The sequence below is a fragment of the Euprymna scolopes genome, chromosome 25 (genome assembly GCF_053919585.1).
Source record: "Euprymna scolopes isolate OS-2025 chromosome 25, ASM5391958v1, whole genome shotgun sequence".
NCBI classification, from domain to species: domain Eukaryota; kingdom Metazoa; phylum Mollusca; class Cephalopoda; order Sepiida; family Sepiolidae; genus Euprymna; species Euprymna scolopes.
The window spans coordinates 40,885,869-40,904,501 of record NC_136506.1 but is presented as its reverse complement, the minus strand read 5'-3'; the positions used below and the strand labels follow the sequence as shown (position 1 = coordinate 40,904,501).

Genomic DNA, 18,633 nt, shown 5'->3' with positions numbered 1-18,633 from the left:
TCATTCCTTCATAGAGTACAAAATAGACTTCGTAGCCTCTTAGTGAATCTCCTTTCCTCTTCCCTGCAACTTCTTTCTCACAGAAGAAATGCTGCGAATTTTTCTCTGCTTTATCGTTATTTTCATGGCAAGTGCTCGGCTGAGCTCCAATCTATGGTCCCTCCTCCCGCCAAACTTTCACAAGAAACACCCGTCTAGCAGACCACACTATCGATAATTTCCCCCACCCTTTATCTGTGCCAAAATCTAAACGTAGACTTCATGAGCTAAGCTTCTTTCTTAGAACTGCACGCCTATGGAATTGGTACCGGTTTCCTGCTTTCCAGCTGACTACAATATGGTGGTCTTCACGTCTTACGTACACAAGATTTTGATGAGCCGTTTCATATAAGTTAACAAATTTACCGAATTTCCATTACTAACGATTACTATATTGCCCAATTTCTACTGTACACTATTTAACCCTTATCCCCGAGCGACCTCTTAGCCTTGATAAGTGGTGATACCTATGCAAAAAAATCATACAATTTGAAGTACTCCCATTTGTATTTCGTAGTCCTCGATTTCTTTCGAGAGTTTGGGGTACTTATTATAGTTTCTGGTGAGATTCCTTATTGAATCAGGTGTAAAATCCAATTATTTACTGGTTATGGTCAACTTGTGCTATTGTGTGACGCTGAATGATACTATGTCGCATATATTTGGATAACTATTTTGTACTTAATCTTTAAATGCCATAATGCACACCAACAAGTCAGATGATTAGTACAACTACTTTATAAACAGTTCTGTGATAGCATTCCAATAATACCGGCAATTCCAATATTTGAAGTTTTTAATAATACCAAGTTTCGAATAGGAATAAACGCAATGTATCTCATAGTTATTCATAGTGTAATTTAGGAATTTGATACAGAATCGACTCAAGCACGAGATTTAATTGACCTTGCACATACAACTAATAAAATAAGGTAACAATTTCGAAAATCAGGCAGAGTTTTGACAGAAAATATCAGGTATCAATATATATGCTTTCACTGAATATTTATATATATATATGTATACGTTTTATATGTATTACCGTATCTTTCTGTTAATTTACATTATTGTTTCGGCTACACGGCCGTTTTTTGGGCCGTCTGTAGCGTCCTCAGACCTTTACAGAAAAGGTTTTCTGTAAAAGTGTAAGGACGCTACAGACGGCAAAAAAAAACGGCCGTGTAGCCGAAACAATAATGTAACTTAACAGAAAGATACGGTAATAAAAATAAAACGCATATTTGCTCTGCAACAGTATTGAGCACCTTCTTCAGTTTTTATAAATTACTATCTCCACTAAATATATATATATATATATATATATATATATATATATATATATATATATACATAACATGAGTGTGTACGTGATTGTCCGTGTGCATGCATAGCAGATAATAATTTGGTTAAAACACAAATAAAACGGCATAATATACAGGTGATCAATCTTCAACAGTAAACTCCACAATGGCAATTAGAATAATTAACCCAATTCTTCGAAATTTAATAGCAATACGTCATTAAAACATGTCAGAACACACGTCCATTATTCCATAATTACTCTGTTTACGAGTAATTCATAAGGCATACATGAATGATTAAACACGAAGATCTGACTTTTAATTGAAAATTAGACAACAATTAAAAACACAAAAGTCATATAAAAACTTCTCAGCTTGCCCAGAGCGTAAGTAATAGCAGCATTTATTTCCGATAAAACCATTATATATATATATATATATATATATATATATATATATATATATATATATATATATATATATATATATATATATGTGTGTGTGTGTGTGTGTGTGTGATATATATATATATATATATATATATATATATATATATATATATATATGTGTGTGTGTTTTTCTTTCTTTATATAATAATCGGGCTTTCCCTCCGCGTATGTGTATCTATACACATATACACAGCGTTCTCCTTATATATATATATATATATATATATATATATATATATATATATATATATATATATATATATATATATGTATATATATATGTATATATATATCGTTCTACTTATATATATATATATATATATATATGTATATATATGGGTGTGTGCGTGTGTGTGTACGTACACACACATGCATATATATGTGTGTATATATATATATATATATACATGCATATGTATATGTATAAATATAACTATTATATACTTCCTATATATGGACATTCACATATTTTATGATCTTTCTCTCCTCTTTGATGCTTTTTCTTTCATTCTATTCATCAACACTTTCGCACTGTCGCTTCTTTATGTCTTACTGTCTAGATGTATATTTCTTTTGTCTCTGGCTTTCTCTCTTCCTCTGTCTCTCTCTACATATGAATATATATATATATATATATATATATATATATCCCTATACACACCCCACATATACACACACACACATATATATATATATATAGAGAGAGAGAAAGAGAGAGAGGGAGAAAGAGAGAGAGAGAGAGAAAGAGAGTATGAGAGAATGTGTGTGTGAATCCCTGTTTGTCTGTTTACTAGTATAAAGTTTGACCTCATGGATAAATCATACATAGAATAGTATATATATATATATATATATATATATATATATATATATATATATATATATATATATATATATATATATGGGGGGTGCCACTACAAGAGCTGGGGGGTTAGTGTCTATTTTAAAGGACATAATAGGAGGTCGTTTGCAGGCATCATTCTCATGAGCCGGAGTTTGGAACTGACGACTATTAACATGGTTGTAGGTTCAATTTGTGTGTACGGAAAAGTGCTGGTCTAGCCACACTGATGATCTATAATAGAATGAATCAGTATTGTATGTGGATGCTATATGTATAATGATAATTCTAATATTATTTTATTTAAATGTAGTTGCACTGCGCACAATTTTGGGTGAACATCGCATAGATTGGATTTCCGTTTAAAACATGTACCATCAAAGGTTCCTAACGAAAAATTTTCACCCCCGGATATTCTGCATAATACGTATGGGTCTGTGATTTACGAGCACTTTATAAATAACCATGCGTCTTCCACGAATTTCAGTGCTGATATTTTAACAATCTTTAGTAAGTCGCACTCGCCCTTTCATTTAAATATTCTAGAAACTATTTTTATTAAGTCTCTGAGACCTACTCTTTGCGAGCGAAAAAAAATCTTTTAGGACTTAATTTAGTTATGTAATTTTCCCTCGTTTATTTTTCGTCTGTTTTCTTTCTCTCCCGATATATACATGATTTTTTTTTTAAATCGCATTTTCCTCGCTTTAGCTCTGTTGAGCGAGGAACGAAACCTGGTTAGCTAACCTTTATTTTAATTTTTTTTAATTTTTTAATCATCACGTTGATTGGTCTGTATTTAGCAAATATAAAATTCTGTAACCCCCAAAATATCATATATATATATATATATATATATATATATATATATATATATATATATATATATATATATATATATATATATATATATATATATATATATATATATGATATATATATATGATATATATATATATGATATATATATGATATATATATATTATATATTATATATATATCATATATATATATTATATATATATATTATTTATATATCATATATATAGATCATATATATAGATCATATATATAGATCATATATATATAGCATGTATATATCATATATCATATATATATATATATGAATATATATACGCTTTTATGAACTTGTATTGATTCCTGATGAGTTGTTTTGTATACTATTCAAGAAAAGAAATGGAAGATGTACTATATACCAAATATATATGAATGTGTTGCAATATACTTGCGTTGTTTGAATTGTTTATGTATGTGTGTGTTTATAATTAACGTGCATGATACTTCCTTGTCTTTTTATAGTAGATTGTAGACCCATCCACATGTGTCGATGTTATTTCTTGATTAATTATTTCCTTGTATTTCTTGATCTGTTTTCTTCTTACTCATCTAGTTTTCTTAAGGGAAATAAATCTCCTTTCCTCAAGTAAACGGCGTGTATTTCCATTCAGCGAAATCTTACAAGATTGAGCTCCTATCGCTTGAAACGTTTGACTTTGCATTGTCTCCCCGGCTTCTCTGCAATTCTCCTTGCAAAGACAAAATTGTATTGGATGTCGAAGACAAGAAAACTAGGACAGTTTTCTTCTGATACTTTTATTTTCTTTTAAAAAATATTTTTAGAAATATAAATGCTCTTCTCAGACGAAGGGCAAAATTAAATACACTTCAATACCGAAGATATGTATGAGTCGACTCTAAAAGATATCGCCTTTTATTTATTCATATAAGTATTGTTCTGTGAAAATAATGTGCTTACTTTTCTTTCTGGAAAATTTACACTTATTTATTTTTTTTTGGTAATATACAGTTGATACCCGGGGTACGGCATTAAAGTATTTACGAAATACAGCACAGTGTATAACACACACACATACACCCCCCATATATATATATATATATATATATATATATATATATATATATATATATATATATATATATATATATATATTTTAATACGGCTGGGTGTATTTTACTTTGTTTGTCACGCTGATATCTTTTTCTTCCAAGTGATTAATTATGAACTTCTATTTGCTTAGTAACTCATGTTATCTATCTCTTTATAAATAATTTCCCCCCAAGTCCAATGGATATATTTTAGTTTTTTTTTCTGAAATCACCACGATGTAATATGTACGAATCGATAGAAAAGTGATTCTAAAATAGTATATACGAATTTCCACATGTCCTGCTAGTCTTGTATGATACATTTTATCAAACGTTTGGTCATGTGCTACAGTTGAAAGCATGGCGACGTTGTAGATGAGCAACAGTTATCGGATTGAATTGTTTTCATACAAATTTTACGTCTTGCATTTTTTGTTTTACATTTTTATCACCATAAGTTTATACATAAATCCCTCAATTTTAATTAGAACTATGGCTTGAAAGAATAGTATATAGTAACTTATACAGTGTTCGGCTCTATCGTATTATTGTCCATGATCCAACTGATATACTTTTTAATATTTACTTTTTTTAATCGTGATCATTTCTTATTATGAGACGACATTTGTGTAAAGATTTTATATCAATATATGTGTGTGAGTTTAAGTTGCCCTACAAAAAACAAACAAAAAGCAATAGTAGAGTCAACAAATATATTTTACCTTACAATTTTAAATATGTATTTCTGGTAAAGACTAGGTCATATATTTTGAACTTGTGAATACAATTTTCAGTTTTCCCATTGGAAAATAGGGTTTCCAATTAATGGAATTTAACCCTTATCCTTGAGTGGCCTCTGGACCTTGATAATGTGGTGATGACTTTGTAAAAAAAAAAAAAAAACTGTCCAACGTTTAATATTCACTAGCTGAAATCCAAGGAATGCTTTTGAAAAGTAAGAAAAACTGTTTAAAAGTTATGAATATGATTTTCCCGGAATTTACACATCTTTAAATAATCTTAACAGAATCAAACTCAATCCATAGCTTATTACATCTTTTTTCATAAACATTAAACAACGCGACTATTATACAATATACACTGTAGTTGTACCTGATTATTTATATGTATTATTTTCGTTATGTTATATTTTTAACTGAATTTGGTTTTATTTATCTTTCAGGTAAATATATCATTCTTTTTCAAATCCTTTCACACGTTCTCCCCTTACTTAAGAGCGACTCAATTATCAGGTACGTTTTGAATTATTGTAATGTTTCTTACTGTACGTTTAGTTAAGTGGCGATTTTTTTTTTGAAAAAAAAAAAATAATTTGTGTGAATCACTTCACATTTAATACACTCTTTAATCAGATATGTACAACATAAGTTCACTATGTTTATTATCATTCTATACTTGATTAAGTCTAGAAATAAAATGTGCCCTTTGTTTAATTTGTTGTTTCAGGCAGGAATACACCGATAAACATAAGCAGATAGTGACGTGTTAATTTCTAATTTTAGTTTAGATTTTGCCATGATTAGATATTTAAATATTTGAAACACTACAAAATATAAATTACGCATATTTGCTGTATTCCTATGTCTTAAAATTTCAGAGAAAACATTAGTATGATTATTAAATGTTGTATATCATTGAAAGAACTTTTTTGTATTTATTAACTTTTTTAATTGTGGGACTGTTTGAACATTGGGCACACGTATGTTTCTGTGCAGATCTTGTATGTTCAGCGACCCTTGTTGTATTCTCTCTAAAAAATATTTCATGAATTGCTAACGGTTAAAATAGACCGCTCTATAAAGTGCCGATCCGGCTGTTCAAAAATGTTCGCATGATAGAATGCAACTTATTGGGTGCCAGTTTTTCAAATCACTATCGTCTAACTTTGTATCGTATATTCTCACGGTGAAAGAGATATGATACATACTTTTCAAAATATTTTAAGATGCATGCATCAGATATTTGATTATTACACACACACACACACACACTCACACACACATATATATATGTTTGTATGTGTATGTGCGTATATATATATGTATATACATGTACATGTGCGTATATATATATATATATGTATATACACGTATATATGTATATATGTATATACATGTATGTGCGTATATATATATGTATATACATGTATATATATATATATATTGTATGTATGTATGTATGTACAGGGTGACCCAAAAAAACGGGCTCCAATTCTAATTAGGCCCCGTTTCTTAGGGGTTTGTCCAAATGAAATGAAACTTTTGTCATAACTATTCTTTTATATTCAAAACATCACATCAAAACACTAGGGCCATTGGCCGTTTTTCTCCGTTCTGCAGCATATGTTCTAGATGGCCTCCACTTAGTTTTTGTTTTTTGGGGTATATATAAACATCGGCGATAAGTATACTAATCTTCAGTTAGAACCTCAAATTGTAAAATATTTTCTTGATATCTACGGGGAGGGAAATCGATACGATCAGCTAATAAATAAAAGTGTTTTCTATAAAAAAAATTGAACGGCACAGCAAAATCAATTACATATTTATATGCGTATTATAATCGAAATTTATACGAAAAGCAGATGCAGCTGTGTGAAAACTAGGAATTGTTTGAATTGATAATTTTGTTCTCATGAATATATTGTGCACTAAAACGAGAATAAGTAAAAAGCAATATACAGCATTTAAAAAATGAGATTTAAGTTTAGACAAAAATGTTTAAAACGTTTTTATACTAACATACTATAGATAACGATTATTCAATTTTCTTACATCAAATGCCAGTTATCGCGAAGTAGAGAACAACAAAACAAAACATCCACTGAATCCATACATACAAATGCTGTCGTTCTTTCTAAAAGCAATTGATATTTGTTCTAAAAGAAGCTGCACGTGTCATTGGTTATCAAAGGTACCGCAATCCCAGCTACACTTCTCCTGCATAAGCAATGAATGAATCAAGTAGCAGGGATTGAAAACAATTCTAAATAAGTATAGACAGTGAATACAACACAGGATATTCTCAAATAATCACGCATTCATGTACTGACCGGGTTCACCAATGCTTGACTAAAGAAATCAACCAGAACTTGGTGTGATTTCGTCGTATATACTTATCAGGACTTCTATCAAACGAAAAATCTAAACTGTGGTCTATACATACAAGCTATAAGAAAAGATAATATATATATATATATATATATATATATATATATATATATATATATATATATATATATATATTGCTTAGTTCACAAATATCAAACCCAGAGTCTTGTCATGCCTCATTTAAGGATTCGGTGATACCAAATCGTCCTAGGCGTCCGAAGTAGCAAATGACGAGGGGCTGCTCAAAAATGTTTCGAAGCCTAAACAACCCTTGTTCTTGGCTTCTGATTTTTATTAATTCTCCAGTTTTATACCTTGCATCTCTCATCGCGGGTGATAATTATTACTTCTACTGTATAATTTAAACTGCTTTTGATAGAAAATAGCGCACAGACAATGCAGTTCGATACTTTATTCTATTGCTTCCCCTATTCGCTGAGTTCAGCGTTGCATTTAACTTTAATGGCAACTGATGCATTTGTGTAATTTTTCGTCCATGAATTTATCTATACTATTAAGAATTTATCATTTCATAAAACTTGTCAGTTCGCACGAAGATAGAAATGTGGATTATGTGATAAAATGAAAATGTAAGCGAATTACTCATTAGTAACGGCGATATTCTTACGACATTAATAAAACATGTCAGTAGACATATACACAGAAAGTTTTTAAAGAGAATACTTGTTTTATAAAACTGAGTATCGTATGTCGCAAAAGTTAAGTAAATTAACATAATACTGCTCAATGAGGTTAAGAAACTTGTTATAATTAAATGTTCTTTGCGAAGAGAATAAAATGACACGCATATAATTCGCAGTACATACATACGTATATATATATATATATATATATGTGTGTGTGTGTGTGTATATATATATACATGCATCCGTGTGTATGCACATGTGTATTGACATTCTAGTACAGTTGTTCTGTTTTGTCGTTACACATGTGCATAGCCAGACGAATAAACCGTCGAAAGTTGAGATCAGCGCTTAAGAATAAAAAATTACTAACTACCGTGCCAATTTTCAACTAAAAAAGAAACGTCTTATTTATGAGTAAGTTCCGCTTTATATATATATATATATATATATATATATATATATATATATATATATATATATATATATATATGTGTGTGTGTGTGTGAGTATGTGTGTTTATTTCCGTGCATATATATATATATATATAAAGATATATATATATATATATATATATATATATATATATATATATATATATATATATATATATATATATGGGTATACTGTGTAAAGCGCGTTGTTGGATATTAGTAAAATATAAATATTTCCCTAAATATACGTCACAACATAATGAAAATTATATCATCAAACGACTGCTTTAGTGTTGATATATTCACGAAGTCATTATATTTTAATCTTTATCGAATAATATTTACTGTCCCTCGCATTATTGCCCGTCTCTTAAAATGTTGTTTAAGTGGGAAAATACACTGTCTACTATTGCGAAGTTTATTTCTTATTATATGGCCTCTCCAAGAATGATAAACATAAATATATCCTAGGTATGGTTCTCATATAAATTAATATATTGATCGACATCCAGCATTTAAAAAAATGACTTAAAACAACGTGTTTTCCCCCGAGTAAGTCTATTGTTTGATCTTACTGAGAAGAGATATTCATTGGGTTAAGGTCTGGAGAACACGGTGGGCAGATCAGGTCATAGATTCAAGGAAGGATGCAGTCGCCTTAAGCAGAATAGCATGGTATATTGTCATGTATAAAAATATCTGAAACGATGTGAAAATGGAACGTCATCTTGCCATATCAAAAGAATGATTATCCAAAAAGCCGTATATCGCATTACTGGTAAGCTTTAAACTCTATGGCGGTTGGAAAAGTCCAACCAACTTATCCCAAATGATTCCCGGCCAAAAGATGATGCTTCCACCTCCTTGTTGGCAATGAACTCTGTAATGAGTCTGAGTTCCGTCGGGTTTAAAACTTTGGTCCATCTATCCAGACCGTAAAGAGTAGCATGGGCCTCATCTCTAAATAGGACTTGTTGGAAATCCATTTTAATATAATTCCGTGTACAAGTCATTCGTTTTTTTCCCTTTGTTGTTTACTCCATGGATGCCGTAGAAGAGGTTTGATGTTCCATGCAATCTCAATAATGAAGAAAATGTCATAACTTCCTGAATATAGCATGAATTTGAAATACAATTGTAGGAAATAACTAAACTTAAAGCAGCACTTTGATGGTAAAATTTTCATTATTTTGTGACGTATATTTAGTGAAATATTGATATTTTACTAATCTGCACTTAAGCGATTGACAGTGTACACACACATATATATATATGCGTATACATACATATATATGCATATATATATATATATATATATACATATATACAGATACACACATATATATATATACATATATATATATATATATATATATATATAAATATATATATAAGGCAGCGTTATCAGATAGGTCTTGCAATCAAAATAACTACTCTCATGATAGACCGAACACACACACACACACACACAAACACACACACACATATATATATTATATATATATATATAAATATTTATGCATACATACATATATGTGGGCGTGTATGTGTGTGTGTGAGCTTACAGTATAAGGAGATGTGTCTTTTACAAAAATCGTGTCCTTAACCTTAAGGAATAGACTATTGTAGAAGTAACATCGCCTGATCGTTTGTCTAGTTAGTTCTCTTTCGATGAAGGAGCAGTGCTTTACGACTGAGACAATCTTTGTATTTTTGTACCTTTTCTCCGCGTTAAAAAACGGCCCTGGTGTCTAACTCTGTCCCGTGGTGATGCATTGTAAATAGGTGCATGAAACCTTCTCATAAATGTATAGCGACCACTAAGTATTCATACATAAAAACAAACATATATATATATATATATATATATATATATGTGTGTGTGTGTGTGTGTGTGGGTGGGTGTGTGTGCGTCTTTGTGTGTCTGTAAGAGAGAGAGAGAGAGAGAGTATATATAGCGACCACTAAGTATTCATACATAAAAACAAATATGTGTATATATGTGGTTAAGCGTGTGTATATATATATGTGTATGTGTGTGTATATGTCTATGTTTGTCTTTGTGCGTCTCTAAGAGAGAGAGACAGAGTGAGAGTAAGAGAGAGGGAAGAGTGTAATAAGTGCAACTGGTTTCTTCTGTATCTTTTTAATAATTAAAGCATTTTCCGCGTACTATTTCGTTTCCTTTTTTATATTTCAAGACTTCAATTATTTGTAAAGGACATAAGCAGCGATCCTACTTAGATAATAAGAAAAGAACTAAACATGCATAACTGCTGGAAACTATATAAATACTGTAAATAAACCTTTTTGATTTCGACCAATTTTTAAGGTTTTGTCACATTATGGTCGTATTATTCAGTCGGCACTTCATGCAAAATTTGTGTGGTGGATAAATATCTAATACGGTTGTACGGATGGTTTCTGTTCAATCTACATCCGCACGAGCAGTCACCTACGTGTTCGGTTTGTATTATGCCACCGAATTATTTTTATGGCCATACACACTATTAGATTACCAGTGTTTTTAGTTGCGCTTAAGAATGACAAATGATGCGGCGGAGAGGGGAGCGTCGTTTCATCGCGAAACCGAGAGTATGATATATTTTTTCATGTAATTTAATTTTCCATCGATATTTCTCAAGATTACGTAATATAATATATACTTTTTTAGTTGGGTGTACTTGTTGCTTTAAATGCTACACTACTTTGAATATTTTAGAGTGAAATACTTAGCTTTCGTTTCGTAATACTCAGTGAACTCTCAATCATAAATTTACGAAAAATACAATAGAACTAAAATTGAGCATTAAAGAATTGTTACATAATATCAAGAAGCAAATACATAATTTTATGGTGAATCTGCACATAACTGCACGAATTAGACCATTGACACATCTGTTTGATCGGGCGGAACCTTGGTAGCTTCATGAAAACAAATCTATTTATAATGTGTTAAGCTCTTTGTTAGGAGGCATCTGAAACGCTTAAAAAATAATGCGTTTCTTTATCAATACGTAAATACTGATTTTTGCAAATTCTTTAAGGATCTGGTAAATAATGTACAGTCAACACTCCACTAGTCACCTCCCTCATAGAAAATAAACTTCTTTCCGATCAACAGTCGCTAATCTTAATATATACATGGCCCTTACTGGATAGCAAAGAGTTCCTAAGGACAGTATTTTTAGACATATCTAAGACCTTTGCCATGTATGGTACGGCGATCTTCTTATAAAATTAAATCGTATAGTAACACTAGAGGAATAACTTACATAATTATTTTTTAAGAGAAATACCTATATTTTACTCGATGATCAAGAATCTTAACTATCTGATATAAATGCGAATTTGTCTAAGGGGTCGATCCTTGAACCGTTATTATTCCCCATAGCCATATAATGATCACTTGAATAAGATTGTCACCGGAATGTGCATATTTGCTGATGACACATCACTTTATGAAATATACGAGGGGGTGGGTGCAAATACACACATAACTAAAGGATTTATCAATATTTTAAAGAAACGCCTCCAGACTTAAATTGAATGGGGACGTAAGTAGATGATAACATTCAATGCTAGGATTCTTTCCATAAAGAATTACATGTACGAGGGGAGTGCAATAAGTAATGTCCCTGGCCCACTTCCAGTTGTGTGATCAAGCTGAAATTTTGCATGTGCAAAGATTTATATCTCTACTGGTAGGGTGGCTAATTACAGCTTTTAACTAATTGTGGTTTTTGTTTTACAGGTGTTTGAACTGTATCAGGTGTGAAATGGAACCTGTTGAATGTCGAGCAGTTATCCGTTTTTTTTTGTATTTGAAAGGACGCACACTACAAGAGATTTTTGATGAAATGAAAGAAACTTAAGGTGATAATGCCCCATCATATCACCTTGTAAAACGCTGGCATCGTGAATTCAAACATGGCCGGAAGTCTGTGGAAACAGCCCCCAGACCTGGTCGGCCCTTCTGCCATTGATGAGGCATCTGTCTGCCAAGTTGAGGCCCCCATTTTAGTAGATCAGAGCATTACTATTCGCCAAATAGCCCAAGATGTCAAGATTAGTACAGGGTCTGTGGAAACCATCATTCATTACCATTTGCATATGCATAAGGTGTCTGCCAGATGGGCTCCCAGGTTGTTCATACCATTCCAGAAGATAGAACACGTCGAGTGCTCAAGGATGAATTTGGAGATGTGCCAAGAAGATGAGTCAAAGTTTTTAAAAAGACAGATTACACAGGATGAAACCTGGGTCCATCACTATGATCAAGAGACCAAACCCTAGTCAATGCAATTGAAGCATTTGGACTCACCACCTCAGCTGGCAGGGCCATGCCCACAGTCTTCTGGGACCAGGACGAAGTAGTTTTGACATATTTTCTGGCAAAGGGTACCACAATTACAGGAGTGGATTATGCTTCACTTTTGAGGAAATTAATGGAAGCTATAAAAAGCAAGAAGCGGGGCAAGATCAGCAAAGGTACCCTCCTCCTGCAGAACAATGCTACGGTTCACAACTCGCATGTTGCCAGATCAGAAGCACGGGCGTGTGGTTATGAAATCCTACCCCATCCTCCCTACTCTCCTGACCTTGCACCCTCTGACTTTCACTTCCTCCCAGACATGAAGTTGAGTTTGAAAGGAAAGCGTTTCCCAGATGATGCAGCCTTGCTTTCTGAAGTCACGTCGTGGTTGGAGGACCAATCTTGGGTGTTCTACAAAAACAGTCTCCAGAGCTACATCAAACGATGGGAGAAATGCATAACTCTGGGTGCTTCCTATGTAGAGAAAGACTAATAACTGCGCTAAGTTTCGTTGCTCTACTGCTATGGGAATTGGGCCAGGAACATTACTTATTGCACGCCCCACGTAACCGTCTTAACCACTAGGAGCCATGACTAATATTCTACCTAAAAGCTCGTTGTTCAAATTTCTCAGCTTACACGGAACATGAATTTGAACAAATTCATCGAGGGATGTGCTAAGCTGTTTCCAAGACGGTGGGCTCTGTCTACCGTAATAGGAAGTTATTTACGCATGAGAGTTTCCTGTATCTCTGCAAAGTAATTGTCCACCACGCATGAAGTAATGCTGCCATATTCGGCCTGGCAAATTTGCTACTAGACTCGCACTCCGAGAGAATATTCAAAAAGTGTCGCTAAAAACATTAACTTGCACTGTTTACTAAAATTCAACTTCAGTCTCAACGATGAAATGTCGTATTCCTTCGCTTGTTTTACAAATATCATAATAGGGAGTGCTCCTATGAACTCCAAGTCCTTGTATCTGCTCAACATAAATGCTTATGACAAACCCGATGAGCAACAAAGTTTCACGTTTACACTTAAAAGATCATGGCATATGCTTTCTACTCAAATAGCTTCTTCCCTCAAACGACTTTGGAATTCCGTTTCGAGTCCTTGCTTCCCCGACTTTACTTTCAGGCAGAAGTTCAATCGTTATATCAACAAGCATATTCCTGCTACTTGCTACATCGTATCTCAACAAATTTTGTCCCAAATAGTAGGCCTTTAAATTTAGGTGGTGCAGTGCCTTGTTTGAGGTAAAAAAAAAAACCGTAGAATATATATATATATATATATATATATATATATTCTTCTATAATATAAAGCTGAATGTCTGTGTGTGTGGATGGGTGGGTGTGTCTGGTCACGAATAGGCTCCATATTGTTGACTATTTTAAATAACTGATTACATATAATGATAGAAGATGTATCGAGACACAGGAATGGGTATGTTTGATCTATCAGAACGGTGGTTCAATTAAATTGCGGGGTCTGCTTCGCGCCTGGTCCACAAATTATGGAAATAAAATAAAAAAAAATTAAAATTAAGAAAACAACGTTTAGAAGAGTTCTTGATATAGATATATATATAAATACTTTGATAAATATGTTTAAACTTAAATAGGGATGGTATAATAAAATTGTGGGGTGTGCGTTCGCGCATGCCTTCAACAGAATAGAAATAGGCACACGCTTTCATAAATACTTTTCCTATCTATCTACGCAAGTATACTTTGATAATTATGTTTCGGTTGTAAGAAATATGGTATAATAAAATTATGGGGTGTTTGTTCGCACCTGACCTCCATAGAACTGAAATATGTCACAAAGTTTAACAAGGTTCTTTAAAATAGATCTACAGAATATTGTGATAAGTGTTTCAGTGTCAACAGATATGGTATAATAAATTATGGGGTTTATCTATTTTATTTTTTACTTTCATCATATTTTCCTTTGGTTTTGATAGCCCCGAATTCGAAGCTATCTCTTTACAACCCTTCCTTTTCATAACCTATAATACTTTCATAAATCAGTGTCCATGTTCTGTAGGCTGTTTTTGAACCCAGTCAACGACGGGTACATTTGCTAGTATATATATATATATATATATATATATATGTGTGTGTGTGTGTGTGTGTGTGTGTGTCTGAAAGCGTTTATGTACGTGCGTATATATGTGTGGTTCACCCCAGTTCCTCTCCCATATATATATATATATATATATATATATATATATATATATATATATATATATATATCCCTAAAAGTTCAGCAACTCTGATGAGTCGTATACGACGAAATGCATGTCAGTGGATAATTATGTTTTAAAAACAATATGTATGTCGCTCCCTATATGGGGGAACAAAATTGGTTAAAGATGAAATAACACGCATTAACGTAAAAATGCACTTTCGTAAATAATTGAATTCGCATAAAACGTATTGCAAAAATGAAAATAGATAACACACACACACACACACACACACACACACTCACATATATAGTAGAACCCCGAAATACGGTTGCCCTACTATACGTCTTTTTTAGGTTACGATGTGAAATACATTTATTTTCCGGTGCATGTTTATGGTATTTGCACCGCCTTACGGTTTTATTCTTAATGTTATGTGATTATATATGTGTGCATTATATAATGTACGTTGTTTAGTCCCTACGATTTAATGCCTTATCACGGAGTTCTACTGTATAAAACTCGGGTTTGAGTCATTTGCGAAATGGTGTCACGACATAGACAAAAGGACTATAAAAAAGAGATTGACCAGGTTCGAGATAAGAATCACGTGAGAGCCATGGAGAATTATATAGAAGACTGGCATAAAAAAGTCGAGCAATTTTGGAGTCACGTATAAACGTTCAGTTTGCCAGGAAATAAATGTTGTTTAATGAAACATATTTGCGTCAATATTGTCCTATGTTTATTTTGGATATATTCTGCCAGAATTTATAATGTCTACCTGTGTAAAGGAGTACACTGCAGTATATATATATATATATATATATATATATATATATGTGTGTGTGTGTGTGTGTGTATGTATACACATATTTCATAAATGTGTATGCATATGCGTATGTATATATGCATATGCATATGCGTAAATGTGTATGCATACACCTATATATATGCCTATATATGTTTATATATGTACGTATATGTATGTACGTACATATATATGCATGCATATATATGCACGTATGTGGTTATATACATATGCATAAATGTGTGCACATATGAACGTATCTGTATATATATACATATGAATATGTGGATATGCATGCATATGTGCAATTACATGCATATGTGTATATATATGCTTATATGTATATATATATATATATGTGTGTGTACGTATAGGTGTATATACATATATATATATATATATATATATATTGTGGTATATATATGTGTATATATAGAAATATATATGTGGGTGTTTATGTGTAAGTGTATGTATGCATATATGTATGTATGCATCTATGTATGTATGTATATAAGTGCGTATGTGTGTACACACGATTGCTTTTCATTCGTATTTCTCCATTGGTGTTCCTTTGGAAGTATCTCACTAAAGAGTTGAAGCTGAGAATAGAACGTGGTGAGATTATAAATGGCATAAACGAGTATCGTGTAAATGGTAAAAAAGAAGCCATTGTAGTATTAGACTTGTATCCGGTTTTGTCATTCGTTATTCCAGATGACATATTTCCCGTCGTTATATGACCTGTAACTTGACGATAACATTTAATCATCACCACCTATTTCATGCAAATTTTTCGTCTAGCAGGTGAGTCTCTATATTTGTTCAGACTTTTATTTGGAAATGGCATTATTTATGCACACAGTACAACTCATAGAAAGCTGCTCGCATTTCCCCTTTTAAACAGCGGTTATTGTGCAACAAGAGGCAGCAACAGCACGATTTATCTTGTATTTTTTTCTATTTTCGATTTAATATTCGTATTTTCTCCACAAATCTTCTAGTATATTGTAATATATTGCGTCCCAACAGTTACTCCAACAGCCAATGTGTTTATAAAGTTCTGCTATATTTTACTTCGCCGTGTATTTTATATAATAAAGTCGTATGTTTATTCAGGTCTGACATTGCTATACACGATTTCCAACGAAGTCTTCTTGCTAACGGAGTCAAATGTCGCTCTCTGGTCTGGGTCGAATACCCTGACCGGCATTAATGCTATAAAACTGCACGGATGATTTCCGAAAACTAGGAAACACACGTGTGTGGACGTATTAAAAATAATTATAGTAACAATTATATTAGTATTTTTAAGAACTCATTTCTACTTGTAGAACACTCCAAGTTGAAATTCAAATCTTTCAAGCAAGCTCACATGCGCAGGTTATTGTCTCATAATCATAAGATCACTCTATCCGTCAGGTTATTAATAGAAACTTTAATTTCAATTGTATTCCTCGCGGATTACGTTGACCTGTAGTTTGTTTCATTTTTTAATGGAGTAAGAGATGACTTCGTAACATGGTTCGAATCTCCCAACCGGCTTTAATATAACATCCTACACTGATAATTCCCGAAAAGAATAAAACACGAGTGTATGTAGGTATTGAAGATAATCATAGTAATATTTATGTAAGTCGCTTTAGGAACTGGTTTTCTTACTGTTGAGGACTCTCAGTTAAAATTAAAATATCTCAATTAAGCTCGCATGCGCGGATCATGATGTTATCATAAGAGTACTCGAGCCGTCTAGGCATTAATATAAATGTTCATTTCAAATTAATCCCTCGTGGTTAACTTTGGCTGCGCGTTTTGTTCATTGCTAAAGAGGACTGATATGATGTGTTCGAATATCCGGACATTCTGTAATTCTAACTACCTGAACTCACAAATTTTCTGTAGGTATTAAAAATAATTGTAGTAATGAATATATATATATATATATATATATATATATATATATATATATATATATATATATATACAGGGTGTCCCAAAAGAAGCTTACAGATTCGAAATTTGATCAACTTCCCCAATATTTTAGTTATGCTTATTAATTTTTGAGATATAGTAATATATCATAGTCTACTAATTCTTATTTTGTTTAAACAACTTAAGCTATGGTATGATTTTCACAAAGTATTATTTTAGTTAAGTCAAATAATGTTACTCAAACGTCCACCGATTTCGATTACGTCATCCGCCGTTACTCCACACCATACTGTACATTTTTGAGGGTGCAATTGCCGTGGTGCTGTTGCGTGGGAATTTTCACATTCTCAAATTCTACAATTTTGCTTATTAATGAAACCATTCAGATGAAAATTGGCCTCATCGTACATAATGAGGTTTTTGAGAAAGTTTGGATCCCCATTGGCCAAATCTTGCAATTGCGTGGCGTATTCCAGCCTTTTTTGTGGATCATTTGGCTGAAGCTCTTGCACCAATTGAATTTTAGAGAGGTCACATACAGAGGCACCATAGCATTTATTGAATAGGGAGTAGGAGAATTCCATGTGTTGAAGTTTCGTCGAAATTCTCTTTGAGTTTCTGATACTGACTCGTTCAA

The 18,633-nt window shown here is 32.3% G+C and overlaps 1 protein-coding gene and 1 long non-coding RNA gene across 3 annotated transcripts in view; both read left to right on the top strand.

Annotated features, from left to right (window-relative positions):
* The window catches only part of LOC145247339 (uncharacterized), a 421,480-nt gene that overhangs the window by 163,310 nt on the left and 239,537 nt on the right, over positions 1-18,633 (top strand). The gene's annotated exons all lie outside the window — the stretch shown is intronic.
* LOC145247340 (uncharacterized) lies at positions 1,612-5,847 on the top strand. The gene is made up of 2 exons (XR_013863245.1): positions 1,612-1,726; positions 5,722-5,847. It is a non-coding gene; the product is annotated as an uncharacterized LOC145247340 (long non-coding RNA).